The sequence below is a fragment of the Neltuma alba genome, unplaced genomic scaffold, assembly GCF_004799145.2.
Source record: "Neltuma alba isolate B1F8T4 unplaced genomic scaffold, ASM479914v2 tig00012477_pilon, whole genome shotgun sequence".
Lineage (NCBI taxonomy): Eukaryota > Viridiplantae > Streptophyta > Magnoliopsida > Fabales > Fabaceae > Neltuma > Neltuma alba.
Window position 1 is genome coordinate 108,860 of NW_021636952.1, and position 25,808 is coordinate 134,667.

General features: G+C 34.0%; 1 long non-coding RNA gene across 1 annotated transcript; it reads left to right on the forward strand.

The window, feature by feature from the left end:
- Window positions 1–3,625: 3,625 nt before the first annotated feature.
- Window positions 3,626–15,526, forward strand: LOC114727484 (uncharacterized). The gene is made up of 3 exons (XR_003738581.1): window positions 3,626–3,635; window positions 3,701–3,708; window positions 15,415–15,526. It is a non-coding gene; the product is annotated as an uncharacterized LOC114727484 (long non-coding RNA).
- Window positions 15,527–25,808: the final 10,282 nt, after the last annotated feature.

A 25,808-nucleotide genomic window follows, 5' to 3' on the forward strand; every position in this document is an offset into this window, starting at 1 on the left:
AAAATATTTTAATAAAACATGTTAAATTACAAATATAAGTAAAATTATAAATATTTTTTATTTTCAGTTCTTGTAATTTACGTTAGTTTTATCTATTTAAACAATGTTGGATCCAACTGAAAATGTAAATGATTACGATTTAATATTAAATTTTTATTATGATTAAAATATTTTAAAATTTTAAAATAAATATTTACAACTTGAAAAGAAAAGAATATTAAAAATATTTATTTAAAGATTACATATATTATAATTTGAAATGTTTTATGAAAATATTTTGAAGATTTTAGTTATATTACAAAATTTCAAACACTAAAAAATTATTTATATTTTTTTTGTCTAAATATTAATAATAAGAGATGATGAACCACTTTAGAGGGATAAAATAATCAATTTTCATTTTTAACTAAAGAGGGGCATTATAGTTACTTAACAATATTCAGTAATTTCTAATTAGGTCTTATGTCCTAATTAAGAATTTGTTAAAAGTGTAGGTCTCAATTTAATTTTAAGTATTTCAGCAGGATTTAATTAAGATTTTCCCTAAATTATAACCACATAGTATAATACAACAACTTTAACACTAAAATGGGAAGCTTTTTGATATCATTAAGAATTTTAACTAAACCCAATAGGATTATAGCAACATTTTAATGCGAAGAGCCATTTACAACCTCAACGGTGAGTATTAATAACCTAAGGAGAACTGTTAACAACCTTAGCAGTGTCTGTTAACAACTAACTTTATCGGATAATATAACTTCTAATTATAACTAACTAAATTATAACTAAATAGTGTTAAAGTTAATCTTATATAGTTGTTAGAGGTTATATTATCCTATAAAGTCAGTTGTTAACAGATACTGCCTAGATTGTCAACAGCTCTCTTTGGGTTATCAATACTCATCGTTGAGGTTGTAAATGGATCTTCACATTAAAATGTTGCTATAATCCTATTAGATAATATAACCTCTAACAACTATATAAGATTAACTTTAACACTATTTAGTTATAATTTAGTTAGTTATAATTAGAAGTTATATTATCCGATAAAGTTAGTTGTTAGCAGACACTGCTAAGGTTGTTAACAGTTCTCCTTAGGTTATTAATACTCACCATTGAGGTTGTAAATGGATCTTTGCATTAAAATGTTGCTATAATCCTATTGGGTTTAGTTAAAATTATTAATGATATCAAAAAGCTTCCCATTTAGTGTTAAAGTTGTTGTATTATACTATTTGGTTATAATTTACTCTTATGTGGAGGTTATATGATTCTATAAAGTAAGTTGTTAACGGATACTGCTTAGGTTGTTAACGCCCTCTCATTGGGTTGTTAATAGTCGCTGTTGAGGTTGTAAATCGCAATGACAGAGCAAATGTGAATTTGGAATGTGAAGGGCAGTAATGTCATTTTACAAGTAAAATATATTACTCTGAGATCCCTTGGGACCTGTCAGTGATTTTGACATTTTATGAGACCTTAGATGAATAAACTGTCTTCTGTGGGACCTGTACGTAATTTTCCCTTAATTAAATTAGGGAGAACCAAAAGAAGGTAATATTTATTTTAAGAGACCTTAAAAACTATAATTACTTACTAGTAATAGTAAGAGAGCCTAAACATACTAAGATTTAGATATTAAATAAATGAGATGTTAAAAAAATAAAATAAATAAATGTACCAAATTGCCCTCCTTAACATATAAAATCCCTAATTTTTTTAACCAAATATAGGCCAAGGTTGTTGTTCGAAGCCAGTATTCTGGCATGGTCAGTTATATATTGTAATGTCAAGAGTGAGAAGCATGAGAGGTTTGAAAATACTAATACAAAATGATAGGTATAGTGTGAGCAACATAACTACCAATGTTGTTTATAGAGAAATTTTTTGAAATGTTGATACTATTTTTCAGTTATTCTTTGTTGTATGCATTTTCGTTTCACTATTGGTCTGTATGGTTATATAATTCTGAGCAAAAAGGGCACATATTTTCACCATATATGTTGATGAATTTCTCCGAAGCATGAGAGGCCAGTCCATGCTAGTTTTAATCAAAAGAAAATCATAAATGTTATTTTTTCGGCCAATTACAGGTTTTCCTTTAAACACAGAAACTTGTAATTGACACTTAGCGATTTTGGTCATGACGATACTTTTTTTTTTTTGGTTTAAGAAAATGGACCAAGGAGGAGTAATTTCAGAAAATTGAGGTCCATATTTATAATTAACTTTGTTATATGGTCACTGTTTTAGAGTTTCCCTCATTCAAATCAACAAATTAAATGGCGTACAAAGGTAGCTAATTGACGGCGCTAATTAAGCTTCTCTAAATGCACCATTGTTTGTGGGGCACTTCTTCTTAGGGTCCATCACGTTTAAGTATATATACTTGGAAGTGGTCCCCTTGGGCTCTTACTTATTTTTCCGTTACGTGATGCTATGAATTAAGAAATATAATTAATTAATAATTGAAAGATTTAAATTTGTGGTACTTAATTACAATTTTTTATCTTTTACAAATTGCAATTGCTTGTACTGTATGCTTTGGAAGAAGCATATAATTCTCCAATTTTATATTTCTCTCTGTTTTTTTTTTTTGATATGGCTATCAGACCTTCTCAATATTCAAACTTATATTCTTCTACTTTTTTTAATAGTAGCTCATCCATTCATCATATTCATAGAGGGTTAAACTTGTAACATACTTCATATTTAAAAGACTTGAAGAAAATGTTTAGTATCATTAAGTCATATGGGCCGACAGTTTTATATTTGCCATTGACAATTGAGGAGATTAACCCTTTATCTATATCTATATAACCATAATATCAAAATCATTCGAGCCAGTTTCATAATATGGCTCGTCTCACGTTCTACTGTTCAAATGAATAGTACCAGCTCATATTGGGCTTTGTGTAAGATTAAATTGTTTTCTTGTCCCTCTATTTCCTTTCAATTTCAAAATTTAAAATTCAAAATACTAATCTTTTCCATTTGAGTATTTTCCATTTAGTTCAAACTTTTCATAGGAGGTGTTTAGATGAAACCAAACTATAGTTTGGAGAATAGTTTATGGAGAATAAATTTTAAAGAGAACATATTTTGTGAAAAAGTGATTCTGATAAAGTAAAAGTGTTTAGATAGTTGTTATCAGAAGCACTTTTTATATGTACAAATTACTAAAAAGGACATAAGTTAATATCATAATTACATAAAGAATAGATTTTATAATATATTTTAATTTGAAGAAATAAAGTTGTTAATAAAATAATTTTTACTAATATAATTAATAAATAATTAATATGTGTATATATATTTATAAATTATAAGATTAAATATGTTTATAGAAAAATGATTATTTTTTTCTTACAAAAAAATATTAATTTGCTTTAAAGATTTTAAACATGAAATTTTATAACAATTTTTCACAACTAGTTTTTATAACAACATACTACCTCTCATTTTTAATATAATTAATTAATTGTTACTACGTGTATAAAAATATTTATAAAATATAAGATTAAAAATATTTTTAGAAAAGATGAATAATTTTTTGTAAACAGAAAATAAATGAATTAAAAAAAAAGCACCAAAGGTGGGAGAGAATGTAACAAAGTATTACTTCTTTTCTGGTTCAAAAAAAAAAAACACAACATACTACCTCTGAACAGTGAAGGAATGAAGACGGAAGATTGAGGGGTATATGTGTCTGGTCAAAAAAAATAAATCCTCACATCTGTTGGCATTAAAAAAAACCATCTCACACTCTTCAATTTTCTCTCCAAAAGCATATTCAAAACGCTTCTTCCCAAACACACCCATGTCTTTAAATCAGTTAGTGGGCCTTCAACCTCATCTCCATCCAACTCACCAACTTCTACTACAAGAAAACGTAGAATTAGCAGCGGAACATTTCTAGCGGTTCAATAAAACCGCTAGAAATTCTGACATTTCTAGCGGTTTTTAGAAAAACCGCTGCAAATTACCGACGGTTTGACCATTGCCCGTACATTTCTAGCGGTTACCACCTAACCGCTAGAAATTTAGAGCTAGAAAATTTCCCGGGTTTTGGCGGGAACTTGGCGCCAAATTTGTAGCGTTTATTTTCTAGCGGTTCAGGCCAATAAACCGCTAGACACTGAAAATTTCTAGCGGTTGATGCATGAACCGCTAGAAATATTTTTAATTCCCCGAGGAGTTTAGATATTTCTAGCGGTTCGGGTAAAAACCGCTAGAAATTTCTAGCGGTTTTTACCCGAACCGCTAGAAATATCTGCCAATTCCCGAGGCACTTGTGACCGTTGGGAATTTCTAGCGGTTCTGTCCAAAACCGCTAGAAATTCTCGGTCTATATAAACCCCCTCTTTCACTTCTTCAATCATTCTGGAAGCGAAGCTCTGCTGAATTTTCTCCACAAACATATTCGAGTTCTGATTCAGTTGCAGATCCTTATTTTCAGGTAAAAATAGTAATTTATTGATAAATAATTTTTATTTTATATTTTATTTTATTTAATTTATTATGTTGTAGCTTATAAATAATTTTTCTTTTCATTTTATTTATAAATAATTACTATTTGTTGTTATTAGGATGACTCGTCGGCACGGGAAAGACCCAGTTGATCCTGAGAGAGCTGGACCCAGTGAGGTTCATCATGATGCTGGCGAGCCATTCCCCAGCATTCATGACTACGATCTCAGCGAGGAGGATATCCTCAGTTTTATGGAGCAGGATGATGTTGAGCGGACTGAGGAGGCTCATTTTACTGGGGATGAGCAACCCCATGCTGATGCTGATGCTGCTGACGAGGAGGAGGAGGAGGAGCAGGATCAGGGGAATGAGTATCCCCAGGCTGCGCAACGTCCTGCTCCGAGACGTCAGGCTGGTTATGAGGTGGAATTTGTCGGTAAGTATTTATTTAACTTTTTAAAATTTTGATCAGTATTTAATTTATATAGAAATTATATTAATTTATTGATATATAATTTATTTCTTAATTAAATTTTGCAGACACTGAGGGGAACAGGTCCTATCGGAGGCTGACAGCCAGAGAGCTGTCTATGATGACGAGCGGACGAGTGGTTGTGCCGCTCAATGAGTTGGGCCAACCGACGAAGAAAGGTGGCCAGTTGTACAACAAGTACGTGCGCCTCCTTGGTCAGCAGTGGACGCTGTTCCCCATCTACGTGCAGGACTGGAAGAAGATCACCTCAGACAAGAAGCAGCAAGGCTGGGAAATGATGAAGGTAATGTAAAATTGTTATTTATAATTTTTTTTAATTTAAATAAATGATTATATATTTTGTTTTCAAATAATTTAATTGTTTGATTATAATTTTATTTATTTAATTTGTTTGTTATTTATAATATTTTTAAAAGTAGTTAAATGAATATATATATTTTTTATTTAAATTATTTAAAAGTAGTTAAATGAAAAAAATTTGTTATTGATTTCATTAATTTATTACTTATAATAATTTTAAATTTAGTTGAGTAAAAATATTTTTTCATTTAAATTACTTAATTGTTTAATTATTATTTGTTTTTGATTAATTTATATTTTATTTATAATATTTTAAATTAGTTAAAAACTAATTATTTGTTTTTGATTATTGAAATTGCTTAATTATTTGTTTATAATTTGTTATTTAGTTAATTTATTATTTTAATCATAGAGTAAATTTATTCTGGGGGAGGAGTTGAGGGCTGACACGATCAAGAGGCTTGGGATGGCATGGAAGAACAGGAGGGCCGACCTGTGGAGGGAGAAGAAAGGTGACAGGACGAGGCCCCTCCAGGAGATACTGGCAGATGTACCTGGTGGAGTCCCGGACCAAGACTGGTCCAGTTACGTCTATTTTAGGATGACGGCTGACCAGATGGTATGATAATATTGTATTAATTATAATTTCTTTATTTTTTATCCGACTTGACTCATTTAATTTAATTTTTTTACATTTTGCTTCAGGCTCTTTCTAGGAGAAATGCTGGGAGCGTCAGGCATCAGACGATACGTCATAGGGCTGGATCCAGGAGCTTTGCGATCACTTATGACGAGATTGTGAGTACTTGAAATAAATTTATTAAATATGTATATGTATTTAATTTGTAACTAATTATTTCTTTGATTTCATTTACAGAGGGAAAAGATACGGCAGGAGCGGGGATACACGGCCACTTATGGCGAGATGTGGCCGATGGTGTATAGACCTCGAGACGGGCGTGCGTCGGATGAGGTTGAGGAGATAGCGGTAAGTAATAAATTAAATATTAATATAATATCACAGTGTAGATATCATTATATTATAATTAACTTCTTTATATTAATTTTGGTAGGCACGGATGACTCAGGTCGATTCCGAGTTGCGTGAGTCTCAGGGGTCTGCCTTGGATCCCACCGCCTCACTTTTAGTGGGTCGTGGCCGGCCGCAGCACCCTGGTTGAGTTAGCGGGCTTGGACTTGGACCTACACCGACTAGGTTGCCCCGCTCAAGTGGCGCTGGCCCTTCATATACTGCCGGGAGCTCTCATGCGAGTGCGAAGCGGCCGGGTTCCTCATCCTCAGAGGAATTGCGAGAGGAGCTCAGACAAGAGTTCGAGGCCAGGATGGAGGCCAGGATCGTGGAGCGTGATCGTCAGCTGCGTCAGCTGTAGGAGCGTGATCGTCAGCTCCAGACGCAGCTTGACCAGCTCTTGGCAGCTGCTACGGCTCTGCGTCATGTGGTGGTCAGTATAGCTCCAAACATCTCGGTTCCTGAGATCCCCGACCTACACCTGCCACCAGTCCCGCCCCTACCCCCCATCCGCCAGTCCAGTCCCAGCAGGTTGAGCGGCCTGCCCACCCCCAGCCGGAGGATCCAGCAGAGGATGATCACGATGATGCTGCTTCTGCCCCTCACCCATGATTTATCTTGCTTTCATTGTATGGGATTTTATTAGAATTTTGATTTTACGGTTTTATATACTATTTAGATATTTATTTGAATTTTATATTTATTTGTTTACTTTATTTATTTATTTCTATAATTTTATTTATGTCAAGTGTTAATTAATATTGAAATATTTATTTATTTATTACAACATCAACATTACAATTTATTAAACACGTTAAACATGTTAATTAATCAAAATAATTCTATAATCATTTATTAATTAATAAATATTTATTTTTGTAATGTTATTAATTTATTGTGCAGTATTTCTATTTAATATTTAAAAATAATATCATTTGTAGCGGTTCTAAAACCGTTAGAAAATTCAACTGAATTTATTACATCGTGAAACTTTCTAGCGGTTTTATAAACCGCTAGAAAATTAGTAATTTTCTAGCGGTTTATAAAAACCGCTAGAAACTTACCTCATTTTCTAGCGGTTGATAAAAACCGCTAGAAAATTACCTAATTTTACGTAATTTTCTAGCGGTTTTATAACCGCTAGAAATTTCAAAACCGTTGGAGACAAAATTCCCGTTAAACCGCTAGAAATTTCTATGGGTTTGTAACCGATATTTTGAATTTCTAGCGGTTAATAACCGCTGGAAAATGAAACTTTCCATTAAAACCGCTACAAAAAAATGACCGTTCCACCAGCCTCCTTTATAAGCTGAAGCACTCCAATTGAATTCCATTTTAACTTCTCTTTGAGCTTCCTGTGTCATATTTTCATGAAATTTGAGCATTATTAGTGATGGATAGGTCGTGGATCAACTTGCACCGGTCGACTCCGCAATACTTGGTTGGTCTAAACTATTTCTTGGATTTTGCTTTCGCCAATGCTGCCGTAAATGGTAAGATTCAGTGTCCCTGTCCTAAATGTAATTTCAAAAAGTGGCATCCCAAAGATATTGTTAGGGAACATTTAATCTTTAAGCCTTTTTTGCGAGAGTACGTATTTTGGCAACTACATGGGGAACGGCTAGATATGGGTGCTGAGTCAGTTCCAGTAGTTTCACGGATGGGAGTTCGAGTGGATGAAGCCGATGCCATGAATGATGCTGTGCGTGATGCTTTTGGTGTTCACGAAAGCTCGAATCCCAACGAAGATGAAGTAGAGGGACCTCAACCGGAGTTTCTAAGAAACGAAACTACTCGGGAATTTTTTGACCTCATGACCGAAGCTGACAAGCCTCTTTATTCTGGGTGCACAAAGTATTCGAAGTTGTCATTCTTGGTGAGGCTGTATCACATCAAATGCTTGTGCGGTATGACTGACAAGGCGATGTCCATGTTGCTGGAATTACTGGGAGATGCTTTCCCCCAAGCTGAATTCCCTCCATCTTTTTACGAAGCAAAAAAGATTATTAACAAGCTTGGCTTGAACTATAAGAAGATAGATGCATGCCCAAACGACTGTATGCTATACTGGGGAGATGATGCCAACAAAGAGATTTGTACGAGATGCAAGACGTCACGCTATAAGTCGGTACGGAAAGGCAAAAAGCAAAAGAAGAAACCGGCCAAAATTCTCAGGTACAAATTATTACAGCGTGTTACTTGTTCCGGCTCTAAATATTCGATATTTGAAATTCTTAAAACAATTGATTATGTCATCAATTTTTTTAAATTGAGTCAATATTTAGTATTTAAATATTTGGTATTTTAAATTTTTAATATATTATTTTCTTAGATACTTTCCTTTGAAACCACGGTTGCAAAGAATGTATATGTCATCAAAAATGGCTCAGCATATGAGGTGGCACGCGACTGAGGAAAATCTAGATGGTAGGTTAAGGCACCCACGAGACTCGGAGGCGTGGAAAGCATTTGATGCGAAATTTCCAGACTTTGCCAATGATCCTAGAAATGTACGTCTTGCATTGGCAACCGATGGTTTCAATCCCTTCGGAAACATGAGCACAAGTTACAGTATCTGGCCGGTGGTGTTAATTCCATACAATCTACCACCTTGGATGTGCATGAAGCAGAGCTCCTTTTTGCTTTCCATGATCATTCCTGGCAAGAAAGCACCAGGAAATGATATTGACGTATACCTGCAACCGTTGATACACGAATTGATCGACCTATGGACGAATGGTGTTGAGGCATATGACTCACATGACAAGCAACTATTCAATCTCCGTGCAGCCTTGATGTGGACAATAAGTGATTTTCCCGGTTTGGGAACTTTGTCTGGCTGGAATGTGCATACTGGGTTGGCCTGTCCTGAGTGCAATTTTGATTCTGTGCCATGTCGCCTTCCATACAGTCGCAAGTGGTGCTTCATAGGACATCGACGGTTCCTTGATTCCAAGCACAGACTTAGATTGCAACGGATTCGCTTCGATGGGAAACAGGAGAAGAGAGATCCTCCTGTTACTTTGTCTGGTATGGATATTTTGCGGCAGTTAGAAGATGTTCATGTCGAGTTTGGTAAGAGTGTGGATCCCGAACGATTGGGACGACGATCTCGTGGGACATCTGATACGCAACCTATGCAATGGTGGAAGAGAAGCATATTTTTCACTCTTCCTTATTGGGAATCTAATTTGCTACGACACAGTTTGAATGTTATGCACATTGAAAAAAATGTGTGCGATAATGTGCTATATATGTTGCTCAATGAAGCTGGAAAGTCCAAAGACCATCTCGCAGCTAGAAAAGATTTACAGGCCTGGGGAATTCGTGAAGAGGCTTGGCCTGATGAAAACGACAAGTTTCAACCAGCTAAATTCACCTTGACAAAGCATAACAAGGATATCTTCCTCTCGACGTTGAAGAACATAAAAGTACCAGATGGATATTCTAGCAACATCTCAAGGTGTATCGATCTGCAGGCTCGAAAGGTTACTGGGTTGAAAAGTCATGACTCTCATGTTCTTATGCAACAGTTACTTCCATTGGCCTTGAAAAACACATTTCCTTCTGATGTATCGGTGGTTTTGGTAGAATTATGTTCATTTTTCAAGAAGTTGTGTGCGAAGGTCTTGGTAGCAGAAGAGCTTGATCAGCTGCAAAATAAAATTATTCTTACACTTTGTCACTTGGAGATGATATTTCCTCCATCATTCTTTACTGTTATGGTTCACTTGACTGTCCACCTTGTTCGAGAAGCAAAGGTTGCTGGCCCAGTACACTATCGATGGATGTACCCTATAGAGAGGTACTAGATTATCTTTTATTCCTGCCTCTTTAAATTTCACATTGTTCTTTCATTTACTCGTAATTATTAATGCAATTTTAACTTACAGGTACTTGGGAAAATTAAAATCATATGTTAGGAATAAGGCATGGCCTGAGGGGTCAATAGCAGAAGGTTATTCCAGAGATGAGGTCCTAACTTTCTATTCGAGGTACTTTGATGACATGGAGACATCTTTTAACCGCCCGCGTCGCGTAGATGATTCTCCTCCTGGTCCTTCCACGTTAACTTTATTTCCTTCTGTTGGGAAACCAGTTGGAGGATATGAATTCTTCAGACTCACTCCTACAGAGAAACTCCAGGCACACAGACACGTTTTGATAAATTGCAGCCAAGTTGAACCCTTCATGCAGTAAGTATATATATCATATAAGCTCACTAGCTTTTACACTTTATATTTGTTTCTTATTGACTCTTCTAACAAATTACACTTTACTATAGTGAGTTTAGGAGTTATCTCAGGCGTCAGCTACGGGGCCGTGCGCGTTCTGCTGACATTGATAAAAGAGTCCACAAAGAGTTTCCCAGTTGGTTTACACGTCGAATACGTAATGACAACAGCCCATACACAGATGAATTCAAAGCTCTTTCTCTCGGTCCGTTAGACCATGCACGAAGTGTAACATCCTGAGTTTTATCGGGTTTTAGTAGCCTCTTTTGGGTTGATTTTGAGGATAGATTAGTGATTTAATCTTGATCTGGGTGTTTGGGTTGGATTTGAGGTTTGTTGGAGGAATAGGTGAACGTACCCCTCTCAAGGTATGTTCGCCGCGGCGCACCAGGAGTTTCAGAGGGAGTGTCTTCTCGGGAAGGTTTGGCCGCGGCGAAGTTGTTGTTCAGGTGAGCGAGGCTTCCCTTTCGGGAAGGTTTCGCCGCGGCGAAGGTAGGGGTATGCCGCGGCGAATGTTTTCTGGACGAGCGAGAGTTTCCTCTCGGGAATCTTTTGCCACGGCGAAGATTGGGGTTCGCCGCGGCGAAGTCAGGTTTTCAGGCGAGTAATCCCTCTCGGGATTAGTTCGCCGCGGCGAAGATGGAGTCGTCGCGGCGAAAGGTCGCGATTCTATATATCGCTGGAGGGTTCAGTTGTGTGAAAATAAGAAAATCTGAAGGAGGAGAGAGGAGCTCTGCTAGGGTTTCGGTTTTGAGGCTTGGGAAAGACATTTCTAAGGATCCATTACCTCAAGTAAGTGATTTTAACCTCTAATCTATCTTCTTGATTGGAATTTGTAAGGAATTATGGTGAAACCTTAGGCTTTTCTAGGTTGTGATGAAACTGAGGTTTTTGACTGATTGTTTTGAGTTTAATTGATTGCATTGGGTTAGTTTAAGTATTTAATCGGTGTAGTTTTCCTGGATTTAAAGAATCTTGAATTTTTAGAGCTAGGGTTTATGGAAATGGATGATTTGGGATTGAGGATGATAATGTAGAGATTGATTTTGAGTTTTGTGAATTGGGTTATGTTAAGGAGGGTTAAATTGGATGTTTAATCGGTTTAGATTTGTTGTTGGAACCTTAATTGCTCAAATGAGATGTTGGAGGTTGAATTCCTATAGTGGGTCCTTGAGGTTTGAATTCTAATTGATGCTTGGAAGGAGACTTGATGTTTTAATAGACTTTGAGGACTTTGGAGTGTTGTTTTGATAGTTATACCCTTTGAGTTGGGTAGAGTTTTGATGGGAGATAGGAATTTTGTGTCCCCAAGTGTTGTTTTGGCCACATTATTAGTTTGAAAGCTAATATATGATGGTTGTGTGTTTGTGTGCTTGTGTAGACCGGTTGTGAGTCGTGGTGGTGCACGGGGCCACATTGTCAGTTTGTTATTCCTTGCTCAGGCGAGAGGTAACCACTTTCCAATCCTTAGTACTTGCTTCTGTGGTTTTGTGAGTAGATTTATGTTTTGTGCTCTAAGTAGTAATTATGTTCAAACTGTATGTTGTGTATAAAAAGGAAAACCGTCTTGTGGGGTTTCGACTACTGATGAATGAATTTTGGTATTGTGAAAGATATGCCACTGAATGAGGTTAATTGTGAAATGATTATTACTCTTTGATTATGATTTGAGCATGATGCATTAATTGGGAATTGGTGAGAGTTTTGTCTGTTACTACCACGTGGTAAGGCCTCCATTAATGCATGATGGTTGGCTTAGTACGTCCCCCATAGTGAGGGATAGGCCTTTTGGCTCCTTACGTCCCCCAAAGTGAGGGATAGGCCTTTTATGGCTCCTTACGTCCCCCATAGTGAGGGATAGGCCGGCTTCGGCTCCTGAAAATCCCCCAAAGTGAGGGATTTGGTTGTTGGGATTGCATCATTGCACTTGCATAATTTGTTGTGGCTATCTCGTTATTATACTATTTGTGAACTGCCCCACTTGACACCTCACGAGCACCTATTTAGTAGTACCTAGTATTGGAAAGGTTGGTTACTGGGACTTTGTCTCACCCCGTGGTTTACAATGTTTTCAGGTGAAGGTTCCGGGCGTGCGCCTTCGGGAAGAGACGCAGAGGCTTGAGCTTGGTTAGCTTTAGGCCTCTAGCATTTGTATATGTATGACTAGTATATATTGCCACATTTAGGACTGCTTTTTGATATATTTGATTACCCGGCCTTGTTGTAAACTGGAGAGAATGTATCTCCTTATTTTGATTGGCCGGAGGCCATTGCTAGTGTTTGATGAACTCTGGATTATATAGTTGAAAACTTTTTAGATGGGCTGACTTTGATGTATGTGTTACCCGGGCCGGAGGCTCGGAGGCCCAGTAGATATGAATGGATTATTTTAGTTGCATGCAACGTTTATCGGGTTGACCCGAGTTTGAAAGTCAATTTCTAAAAATATGAAATTTTCCTTCTACTATGGTAGCTCGTTTTAACAGCTTTCCTTTTCTACCATAGTAGTGGACTTTATGATGATTTATGATGTTTTTAAGGTTAAGGGTTTTACACGAAGGTTTACCGCGTACAATGTCAATGGCTTCAAGTTCTGTACGGTTGGACGTGATCAGGAATTGCTCACACAAAACTCTGGAGTTTGCGAGACATTCGGAACGAGATGTTATGCTAGCAGTAGTGATGGCGATATGCGCTTTGGAGGCGTCACTTACTATGGAAAGCTAATTGACATTATTGAGTTGAGTTACCAGCTTTTCACCGTGACACTGTTCAAGTGCTCCTGGGCAAATACGACAACTTCACGGGGACTCGCTACTGACCATTTGGGCATCACCTCAGTTAATTTCTCTAGACTTATTCATACGGGGGCATCTGAAGATGATGAGCCATATATCCTTGCTTCTGGGGCACACCAAATTTACTATGTCGAGGACGAAAAACATAAAGACTAGAATATGGTCGTTCACCTCAAGCCACGGGATCTTTATGATATGGGTGATGGTGACATTATTTACGACAGTGAACCCTTCCAACCCTAGAATTTTGAAGACTTCTTTCCTCAAGGAGATGATAATTTGCCAATTATCAGGTACACGTCTTTTCTTAAATTATTTAAATAATTAACTACTAATTACTAATTTTTTCCAAATACATTATAAATTTAACAAATTTTTTTAAAATGTGTCCTTTCAGGCCGGATGATGATGGAGAATAGCAGCATCCAAAATAAATTATTAAAAAAATTTTCCGTCCATAAATACATATGTATAAATTAAAATTCGTACAGTTTTTTAAAAAATAAAAAAAGTTTAATTTGTAGCGGTTAAATAACCGCTACAAATTTATTTTACAAAATTATAATTTGTAGCGGTTATTAACCGCTACAAATACATATCTATAAATTAAAATTCGTTCAGATATTTAAAAATAAAAAAATTAAATTTGTAGCGGTTATTAACCGCTACAAATATATATCTATAAATTAAAATTCGTTCACATATTTAAAAATAAAAAAATTAAATTTGTAGCGGTTATTAACCGCTACAAATAAAACCGCTACAAAATACTAGCGGTTATATATACGCTAGAAAATGAATAACAGCTACAAAATGCAATGAAACGCTACAAAATCACCGCTACAAATGTGTCGCTGATCTCTATAAATACCATATCTTCTCTACATTTATTTACTCCATCTCTTTTCTTTCCTCTCCTATTCTTCTTCATAATTCTCTCTTTTTTTCTTACTATCTCATATGGTGGTTTCTTTCTCTTTACTGTATGGTAAGTGAATTTTATTTTATAATTCATTGTATCTTTTATTTGTTTTTATTTAAAATTTACTAACATATTTATTTCTCCTTTTCTTTCAGATTTTTCTTCTTCACACTTGTCATGCCTTCCTCAACTGATTCAAATACTCCTCAACCTAACACTATAGATTCAATATTACAAAATATATCATCTTCAATTCAACTATCTTATTAAATATTCAATTAAATTATCTTATTAAATTAAATTCACTTCTTTTGACACATTCATAATTTAATTACATATTGTTTATTACAAAATTTAAATATATAAAATGTAACATATAACTAATTATACAAATTAACAAAAATTCTTCAACATAATTTATTTAATGGTTTTTAAAATTATTATATGAAAAACCAAAAAATTTTTTTTTTGGCATGGTAAACATTTCTAGCGGTTCCGAACCGCTAGAAATATTTCGTCAAATTTAAATTTTGTGCCAAAATTTCTAGCGGTTCAAACCGCTAGAAAATTGTTTTGCCGCCATTCCAGAAATTTAATTGGCGGGAAAATTTAATTTTCCAAACATTTCTAGCGGTTCTATAACCGCTAGAAATTTTCGCGCACTACTGAAATTATTTATTTCCCGGCAAAATTGATTTGGTTTAGCATGTTTCTAGCGGTTATAAAACCGCTAGAAATTTTATTCCGGGCACATTTTCTAGCGGTTTTATAACCGCTAGAAATATTTTTCCTTTCTATATTTTCTAGCGATTATAAACCGCTAGAAAGTTTCTAGCGTGTTGACCATAATGTGTAGCGGTTGCCATAACCGCTAGAAATTTTTTCTTGCGCCTGTTTTTCTAGCGGTTTTGTTAACCGCTAGAAATGTATCACTCTAACCGCTACCATTGACATGTTTTTTTGTAGTGTTCGAAGAGTTGTCAATCCTCTCTGAATCTTTCCCCCAGGCATAGCCCCGTGTGTTTCTATATATGATTCTCTCTTGCTTGACACTAACGTCGGTGGGTCTGCTGGCGTGAGTTGCCGAGCATAACAGAGTAGAAATACACTTCCTTCTCCTCCTTCACATCCGCTCGCCGTTCTCAATATATACCACCGAAAAGATCACAGCCTCTTAGCAAATAAATCATTCAATAACTTATTTCATATTATTCGATTTTCAGGCTATTATATAACCAAGAGTACCATCAATGGCGGAAATTTCAGTATCAGCTTCTTCAGCTGCACGTGCTTTTATTTCCCGCTGGCCGATGTCTAAAGTCAAGGGCCGAGGAGACAGAGCCTCCGAGAGTGATCAAGAAATGGTGGCGCAGCGGTCACCAGTTTTCTTATTCACCAACAACTTGGAACAACAACACGTATGTGTCATTCTTTACTGCTCTTTCTTCAACTGTGAAGCGTTTTCTTATTATTTTCTTTACTTTCTTTTTGCTTATAATTTTTAAGGTTGCTTCTGTTTATACAACTCCTCTATTATTACACTTCTTTAGTCTTATTTCGTTTCCCTTTCAAAGACACTTGTCAGATTGCAAGCATGCGTCCTGTGCTTTTCATCCGTGATGGCTTTTCTTAATTTCTACATTCCCTTTAATATGATCGCACCTTCTAAGATTTGCGCGTGTTTAATACCCATTGCAGCCTTTTTCGCCCCCTCTTTTTTACCCTTTTCTTTAGCCTTGTCTGGTTTTGGTTATAGACAATTTTATGAGAATACAAATCTGTTGTTATCAACAGCATAATTTAGATTTTGACAAAAATTATCTTAATGTGTAAAGAATCTAAAATAAAAATAATTTCTTATTAAAATTTTGAAAAAATAATCTTTCTATTTAAAAATTATTATTTGAAAATTTTAAATTTGCGTAGTTGAAACTGTACTTGATATTCGAGATGTAACTCGAAGTCCTTTTTGTTTTTTTTTTTTTACCCTTATCCAAATAGGTTGGAATTGAGAAGTTTAGAAATGAAAATAAGTTTTTGAAGCTAGATTTTAAAATGAAAAAATTGTCAATTTATTATTAAAAAACCATCAAATAGTTAAGGTTTGACGGTTATTTATATAAAAAAAATTCAAATTTTGTCTTCAATTATTTGATGATAACTGTCAGTAATTAACCAATTTTAAAATAAATTAAAAAATTAAACCTGTTTAATGGTTATTTATGTAAGGAAAAATTATTCCCACTAGGTCACTCTCTAATTTTCCCTTTATTTAACCAACAAATATTTTGTCGATAAACTTGACAGTCAAAATAACAACTGTCAGTTAAATATTCTCCCAACTTCCTTCTCAACCTATATGCCATGTTTTATATAATCGTGAATTTTATAAGTGACACTAGTTAATCGTGATTTCTGTTTGGATGTTTTTTTTTAAATAAGTGGATTTAAGAATTGTGATTATGTTTGGTTTTTATTTATTAAAATCACTTATAGATGTATAATTACTAAAAAGGACATGAAGTTAATAAAGTTGTTTACATTTTCATAATTATTATATTTAATAATAAATTTTATTAAATATAATTTAATAAATGACACGAATATTTAAATATTATTTTTATTTTCTTCATTTAACGATGCTCGTCAAATCAGAATCAGATCAGAATATTATCTGAATATTTGCATCCCATTGTTTCAACCATATGTCATCCATTCAAGTTTTATCTGATTTTTTTTTAAATGTCTTTTAGATAAAATTAAAAGAAAAACAGTTTCATATCGTATGCTTTTTAAAAAAAACAAATAATTAAAATAATTACCATTAGAATGATTATTAGTATGGCTGTTTCCGGAAAGGATGTGTGCAGGAGTGGATGGAATAGAGAGAGGCACCGAATGAGCAAAAGGTATATTGGAGAAAATTTAATTGCTGAAGATTGATCAGGATTTTTCAAACTCATAAGCTACTTTTTGTTGCTTATCCTAAAAGTGCGGTAAGAGGTTAAAATCACGATTTATCGGGATTTTATGAAAATTATCCAAACAACTCAAATGTGCTTCATAATCACTTATTTGGATTTAAACGGGCTTATTTGAGATCCTACCACTTAAACAAACAGACACTTCCTCTTCAACCGTCAAGCTTTACGCGGCCAAAAAGCGCATTTTTATAACAGGGGATTCTTTATATATATATATATATATTTATATATCACTTGTATAATTCAAGTTTGCATTCTAAATCAAACTTCAAAGGTGGAAGATGAGCTGGCCATAGACATCAAAGAAATGATTCAAGATTGCGAAGATGGTCTTTTGTCACCAGACTGTTGTATCTACCGAGTGCCCATTGTGCTCCGTCATCTTAAAGAAGAGGCTTACACCCCAAAAGTTGTTTCGATTGGCCCCTTCCATTATCGTAATGAGAGGCTGCAAGACATGGAAAGGCATAAACAAATATTTTTCAAAAGATTTGCTCAAAGAGCTATGTCAAGCTTGGATGATTTGGTTCGTTGTGTGAAACATTTAGAACCAAAAGTCCGTGCTTCTTATTCAGAAACCATTAACCTTAGTGAAGAAGAACTTGTGAAATTGATGTTAATGGATGCTGGTTTCATCATTGAACTCTTCATCATGGCCTACAAGATATATAAAAGAAGATATCAATCATCAATCAATAATCAATAACAAATAAAATACTCTTCCACCAAGCTTAGCATCAATAATCAATAACAAATAAAATACTCTTCCACCAAGCTTAGCAGCTTATATGGCTTATTGATGGTTCTTCTCACAAAATACTGTTCACAAGGCTCTTGATTATTATCTCAGGCTGTGTTTAAGCTGGCTTCTTGTCATTAATGCATCTGGTTCAGGAAAGTGTAAGATATTTTAATTATATATATTATATTATATTATATTATTTTGTTTTAATTAAAATATCTAGAGTATGGCCCGTTAGTCAGTTAGGCCCAATCTAGATAGGGTTCTAGGCTCAATGCCTTTTAGTCATTCTTGACCTTGATGGTGGGTTAAGTTTTGACGGTTAATTGATTGGGCATTGTGAAAACTAATACATGGCTCTTGAGGTTCCCTGACTGGACGCGGCTCTTTCTTATTCCATCACTGTGCCCACCTCCCAGTCAGAAGAGATCCTGATATCTTTTCTACTAACAACATCTGAATAATTTCAGTTATTCTAATCCAGATCAAGGCCATAAGCATTGTGGATTGCCTCTTCAGACTATTTAGCATGGTGAGAGGTATTTATAAGTCTTCTACTGCTACTCTGATAATTGTAGAATTCTATGTGACTATTTGGATAAATATATGTGTTCATGTGAATTGTTCTAACATGTGGTATCAGAGCCAGTTTTTAGATCTCCCCCTGCCTGCTGTTTTTGTAAATGATACATTATGAATGTATGTTAATTTTCTATTTGGAAATTATTTTGAGAAAAACTTCTATGAGCATCATATGTGCTTGTTTCAACCGTCTTTGTTTTTCTCGGATCTCTATATATGGTCGAGCTTTTGGGTGAATGGACCAAAGAAAATTATATATATTGTTTCCTTGATGACCGCCTTCAATTTGGTTTGCCTTTTCATTGAAATTTAAAGGATCCAAAACGTTAGCTTGGTTTTGCATCAAAATCTATATATTGATATATGCGATTTGAGTTTTCGTATCCTTTACATGTGATTATTGCCCACATGGACTTTGCCATTTTGGAGAATAAAATTGCCAATGGTATCACTGTGATGTTTTGGTTTGAAATCAAAATTTTATTTGGTTTTTTTCTTTTCGCATGTTTTTATCAAATTCAATTTGATCATGGGCTTGCTCTTGATGATATTGCTATCATAAATTGCTAGCCATTGAGTTCTGATCATCTTGCCGTGAAAACGATCAGAAATGGCGTTAAAATCGCCGGCAAAGGTCACCTGCAATTGCAGACGACGGCAGATATGTCTGTATATATTCGGGTTGAAATTGCTGGCGGGTTTGTTAGGGATCCGACTGAAGGTGGAAAATAGGCGGCAAAGGGAAACTCCCAGTTTCACTATTCAGTTGTTGGGCTGCACATGGTTTGGGCTCAAGAAAAAGTAGGCATCTGAATTGTTCTTTATTTTGTTGGGGACTCTGTTTTGTTTTTGCAGAATAGCTTGTTTGTTACTCGAAGCCATTTTACAAAATTGGGCAGTGTTTTGGGCCTATCCCATGACAGCTTCTGTTTTCATATTTTCCACATTTTATGCGCCATTCGGTTTTGGGCTTATTTAATATACACACACAAAAAAAAAGGGTTTCGCAAGGACATTGTGGTTCAAGTTTCTACCTTCAAATTTTATTTTCTGGTTTTAATATGTTATTTCCCTATAGGCCTTTAATGTTTTACGCCCATATGACATTCTGGGTCATTTTGATTTTATTTCAGAACCAAAGTGGACCGTGAAAATTATTTCCAATTTCTCAAAAGTTTTAGTACTATTTGTCTGATTTCAGAAGTTGACTGTTGAAAAATTGTTTTAGTTTCCGGAAAATTGGAACATGGGCCTCAATCAGTTTAATTTGTTTCTAGTTCCAATTTTTTCACTCTTTTGGTTCATATCCAGAAATATATCTAGGCCTTTTATGTATGTCTGAATCCAGAAAAATCAATTTTAGCCTTTATGCGATTATTGTTGTTTGGGATGGTTTGTGTAATTTTTCAGAAATCATTTGAGCTAAATAGATGTTGTATGAGTTCTCTGATTTATTATCTGGGACTCTTTTTGGGCCTGAACATTTTTTATCTTTTTTTTGGAATTCTGGCTTTGGGCTCTATTTTGTGTTTTGTTATATGAGCCAATTTTGTTTTATTTCCGGAAATAGTTTTTGGCTAAATAAAGTATTATTTAAATTGGTTTTTATTTATTTAGCCATATGGTTTATCTATAATCTATTTCATGCACCATTTAAATTGTTTAAATAAAAGAGAAATCAATTTAGCTATTTTAACATACTGTGAAATTTTGCAAAATTCTTTTTGTCCGCTATTTAATTGTTTAAACATTTGTTTTAGGCAATCATATATTTGTTTGAGTTTTGCAAAATTATATTTGATTTGAAATATGCTGAATTTGATTTATTAAACAATTTTTGGGTGTATAAAATAGTGGGAGAATTTAATTTTAGTTATTTAGTTGCTTATGTTGCTTAAATTAATTGGTCAAGTTCTCCATTATGTTATGCATATATGAGATTTAAATGCACATAGTTAATAATTGTGATTTGCATACAAAGTTGATAAGGAGTAGCCACAACATCCTCTTACATAGCGCATGGATAGATAATCACATACAGATTTTAAAATATCAACTATAATCAATGAGTAATTATAATTTGATCACATAAATGGTTTAGTTGATTAAATTATTTAGTTGGAATGCTCATTAATATTGTGTGTGTATATGGAATTTAATTGTACATATATGACATTAGTGATTAGCATATATATTTGTTCAAGGAGTAGGCACAGCATCCTTGTTCACATGTTGTATGCATATTTAATCACATGTGGATTTAAAATATCAATTTTGGTTAAATGCACAATCAATACACACAATGATTTGATGTCTTTGTGATGCAAATGTAGAGTTGAGGAGTAGCCACAGCATCCTTACATGTACATGTATTTGTCTTAATAGACAAATCATCATATAAAGATTTAAAGACATCACTTGTAATTAAATATGTAGTTATGGTTAATCTTTTCCTACAGGTAGATAATTATAATTACATATTTAATTAGGGTGGGATAGAAACGGCCTTATGATTCCTAAGTAGCCCACAGGTATTAGAAATCTAAATGCGTTCTAGTTTCACCAATTAGAGAACATAAATTTGTGCTATGCTGAAGTCTTTATCCACAGGTAGACTTCAGTGATACGAAATTTATGATTGTATGATTTACGTTGGTAAATGTACGCTTAAACGTGATGGTTAAATGCCTCATAAAGTGTTGTTGTAAGCATGATTAAAAGTTAATTCTTTATTTTGCAGCATTATTGTTATCTTTTGAGTTAGGGAAAATTATTGAGCCTAGAAGAAGATAAATGTGACTTCTTCAACTAAATTGAACTTGACATCAAGAAAGTTCTAGTGCTTATTAATACTAGCATGCAAAATGAGATAGTATTATGAGACTAAATTGTCTTAATACAATGATTTCAATTAAGAGCTGGTTATGGGTACATAATGAATGGAACAAAAGTCAAGAAATGGGTTGAAGGATGAATTTGAGAAATTCTCATAAAGAGTCATTGCATTGTATGCAGACTATAAAGTGATTCTCCATAAAGTGTATTGGCACAAATAATCTCTATTACTATTTGTGAAAGAGATTCTTAATTTATTATCCCATTAGTATGAGCTATATACGTTTTCATAAATACATGTAAGATTAAGTATTTATTGAAAATGTATATATTAAATGATTGGCTCAAATTTGAATAAGAATGAGATTTTGAATAAGGGTTATTTAGTCACCAGCTTCAAGACCATAAAGTGATGTACATATATAAGAATTATATGTTAACAAGGAAAGGTCTGATTGGAGATAATGATGGATAAATTATTGCCATTGGTGCATTTAAAATCTCATTTTGTTTGTACTAATCATGAGAAGGATTTCTTCAAGTTGTGTGGTGCATAATAGTTTCAAAGATCTTCATGAAAGGGTCAAAAGGTTTATCAAGAATGAGATTTGATGATCTCTTAAACCTTATTGATTCCAATTTATGTATAGTTTACATTAAGAAATACGTAAACCATCGCACCACTTTAAAAAACTTGAAGAGTTATGATTAGTAAGAGATTACATGTACTATTATTTATTTTAAGTTTGTGTTCTAGTAAATGGAATTACATATTTTTCCTATAAATGGCCTCTCACAATGTATGATCACTATTTGCCTTATAATTGTGTAATGTACAAGGCAAAATTGGGTGGTTAATCTGACAAATAGATTAATGCAGTGAGATCAACAAGGAAGATAGATGGTGAGTACATCAGTGATGGACAGTAACCTAGTCTATTCATTGAGTTTCTTCATATGAAAATCACTAGGTGATGTTGTTGAGAGAAGAAACATAATATTAATAGACATATTGAGCAGTAAGGTTTACAATTTGTTTTTCCTCTTCAGGTACACACTCAAGACAATTATGTATATACTAAATGAGATTCCAACCTAATTTGTATTTAAATTCTTTTGAAAATCTAAAGAGTTAGAAGCTTAACTTATTATATATACTTGTAGAAAAATTGTCTTATGAAAGAAAGAGTGTAGAAGGAAAATATTTCTTGAGACTTATATTGCATATTTTGATGAAAATGCATAAAAGTCTCAAGCATCCAAATGTTTTGTCCATCATATTTTAGTGTAGTATTTGGAGGAATGCCAAATTCATTATTATTGCCATGATTAGTGGGAGTGATCAAACTAATCAAGAATGATCACATATAAAGAACAACCTCTAATTATGGTAGAACATTGGTTTGGCATGGCACTCATCTTATTAAGGTGAATGTAAAACCATCATGAAGTTCTTAGATTCACAATTGATCATGTTTGAAATTAAGAGTATCAACATTAAGAATTCCGTCAATTATACAAGGAGTATTTGAAAATATATAAGGGATATCTCAAAATTGATGGGTGATACTCTTTTTTGCAACTTCAATCTCATTAACAGATTGAGTTAAGATCAATAGTGATTGAAATTTGGTAATTCGCTGTAACTACATGATGTACATAAAAGTATTTAACTAGAACATAAATATAAATATGGAGTATGACCTCAATTTCATATTTCAAGAAATGAAATAAATTCCAAATAAAGGCATTGCTTCATAATAGATATGTAAGATTTCAAGGCAAACAATAACGTTTGAATATTTGTATAGTTGCTAGTATGCAACATTAAGTAATACAAAAGAATATTGTTTGCCAAAGATTCTCTATGGAGAAAAGGAACTTATTATAGTGAGATATTACCTCCTATATTAATGAATAGTTCCCACCATATCTTTATGGTGCCAATGTCTATATTGATTTGGAATATTGTTAGAATCTTTCCAATTTTTGATACAAGGAGAGATACATGAATTTGTAAAAGAGGTCAAATAGTTTATACAAGAAGAATTTAGTCCATGAGCAAGTCTCAAAATAGTGATGACTAATATATCATGGTATACTCACATGCATGATCAAGTTGAGAATATCATGGTTTTGTTTGTATCACTTGATTAGTGGGAGTTGGCTCATCTATAATTTGCATATAGATGATCCATATATTGTTCATATTTATGACTCAAGGTGTTACAAATGAGAGGATGGTCATTGTTCAAGAGTTGTGATATTATTGGTTAAGGTGCTGTATTCTTTTAGAATACATAAATGGATTATTCTCAAGGTACTTGAGATTATCATAAGTAACATATAATCACAAGTACTTGAACATCCATGAATAGATGACATTTGTCATGTGTAACACACTGATACAAGGATATGATCAGATTGTCCATATTTCTCTAATATGATCATCATGTAAAGGAGATGATGAGCATTTCTTCTAAGTCAATTGCTAGGATATTGCCTTGTTTGAATGTGCACAAAATGGGCAATGTCATTACAATGAATATTAGTAGGAGTTACAAGCAAATTAATACTTGAATGATAACTGAAAAGCTGCAATGGTGAAGTACATTACTAAATGTACATTAGGTATCATGCTTCACATATATAAGTCAATTTCCTTGAATGATTGAGATCGTTCAATTTAGTTGGATGAGTTAGCAACAAATTGTTAACATTGTGATACATATCCATGCTTAATGAACAAGTTGCATCATGAAAGAGTGCAAGATTGCTAAACAATCACTGATTGTTTCCTTTCATCATGAAGTGTCTCTTGTAATCATTCATAGAGGCAAGTTGTAAGATTGTTGATTAATTAATTTCATCATAGGATTTTAAATTATTGAATTAATTTCAAATTCATCAAAGGTGTTTATTATATGACCATGGATTTAATTGGTCATAAAACATATAAAGCGTAAATCTTTTGAGTAAAGAGCATGCTATTAAAAATGTCAAAGGATCAATATCTTATCAGAGATGGATCACATGTAGTGATCTAGATGAGGTGTTATCAAGTGATGAAATTCAAATTTTGGTTTGTTGTCTCAAGTTTGGTACCTGAATTATGTGAGATTAACAAACATTCAAGTTGAAACCGAATAAACATTTAAGGTTTATTCATAAAGTTATAACCCATTAAGTAAGGATGCTATTTGAAATACATGGAAGATAATACTCGATTAAGGGGACTTATCGCCATGATTCTAATAGTATTGCCTTGATTAACCTTGACATGTCAACTGACATATTATGAACGGGCCAAGTGGGAGAATGTAAGATATTTTAATTATATATTTTATATTATATTATTATTTTGTTTTAATTAAAATATCTAGAGTATGGCCCGTTAGTCAGTTAGGCCCAATCTAGGTAGGGTTCTAGACTCAGTGCCTTTTAGTCATTCTTGACCTTGATGATGGGTTAAGTTTTGACGGTTAACTGATTGGGCATCTGTGAAAACCTAATACATGGCTCTTGAGGTTCCCTGACTAGAAGCGACTCTTTCTTATTCCATCACCGTGCCCACCTCCCAGTCAGAAGAGATCCTGATATCTTTTCTACTAACAACATCTGAATAATTTCAGTTATTCTAATCCAAATCAAGGCCATAAGCATTGTGGATTGCCTCTTCAGACTATTTAGCATGGTGAGAGGTATTTATAAGTCTTCCGCTGCTACTTTGATGATTGTAGAATTCTATATGACTATTTGGATAAATATATGTGTTCATGTGAATTGTTCTAACAGAAAGTACATACTATGCAAGCATATCAGACAAAGTTTAAAATTCAAATACGATTCAAGTCCCGCCATATACATTGTTCCTTTCTTAAGTTCAAATTTGAATCTGAATCTTATCTTATTTGGGTTTCAATATTCTACTCAAACCCTCTCCCTCATCTCTTCCCTCAGCCTTCCTTCTAAAAATTTCTTCTTCCACTGCCTGTCCTTCATTGATTCCTTCATCTTCTTTCTTCACAGAGCCCTTCATCTTTTGCTAGGTGAGATGAAAAGAATGTATTATATGTTGCGTGCCTCATGGAGTATTTTCAACTTTGAATAGCTGATCTGAAGCCTGATATCTCTCATTCTACGTTTCAATATTGATATTTCCTCCCCCACATCACGCCTCAACCAGCCTTCCGTCATCAATTTCTCTTCCTCCACTCTCTCTTCATCAGTTTCTGCTTCTTCTTCACAGTCTCCTTATCTTCTTCCACTTTTGATCAATGATTTCATGATTTCTTATAGGTCACAGCAACAGGGAGGGAGTGAAAAGAGGGAGAACTGCTGTCGAAAGAATGGAGATGGATAGCTATTGGTTCGTTTTCTATTCTCTTTATGAGAAGCTCGTGGTGGTGGGAAG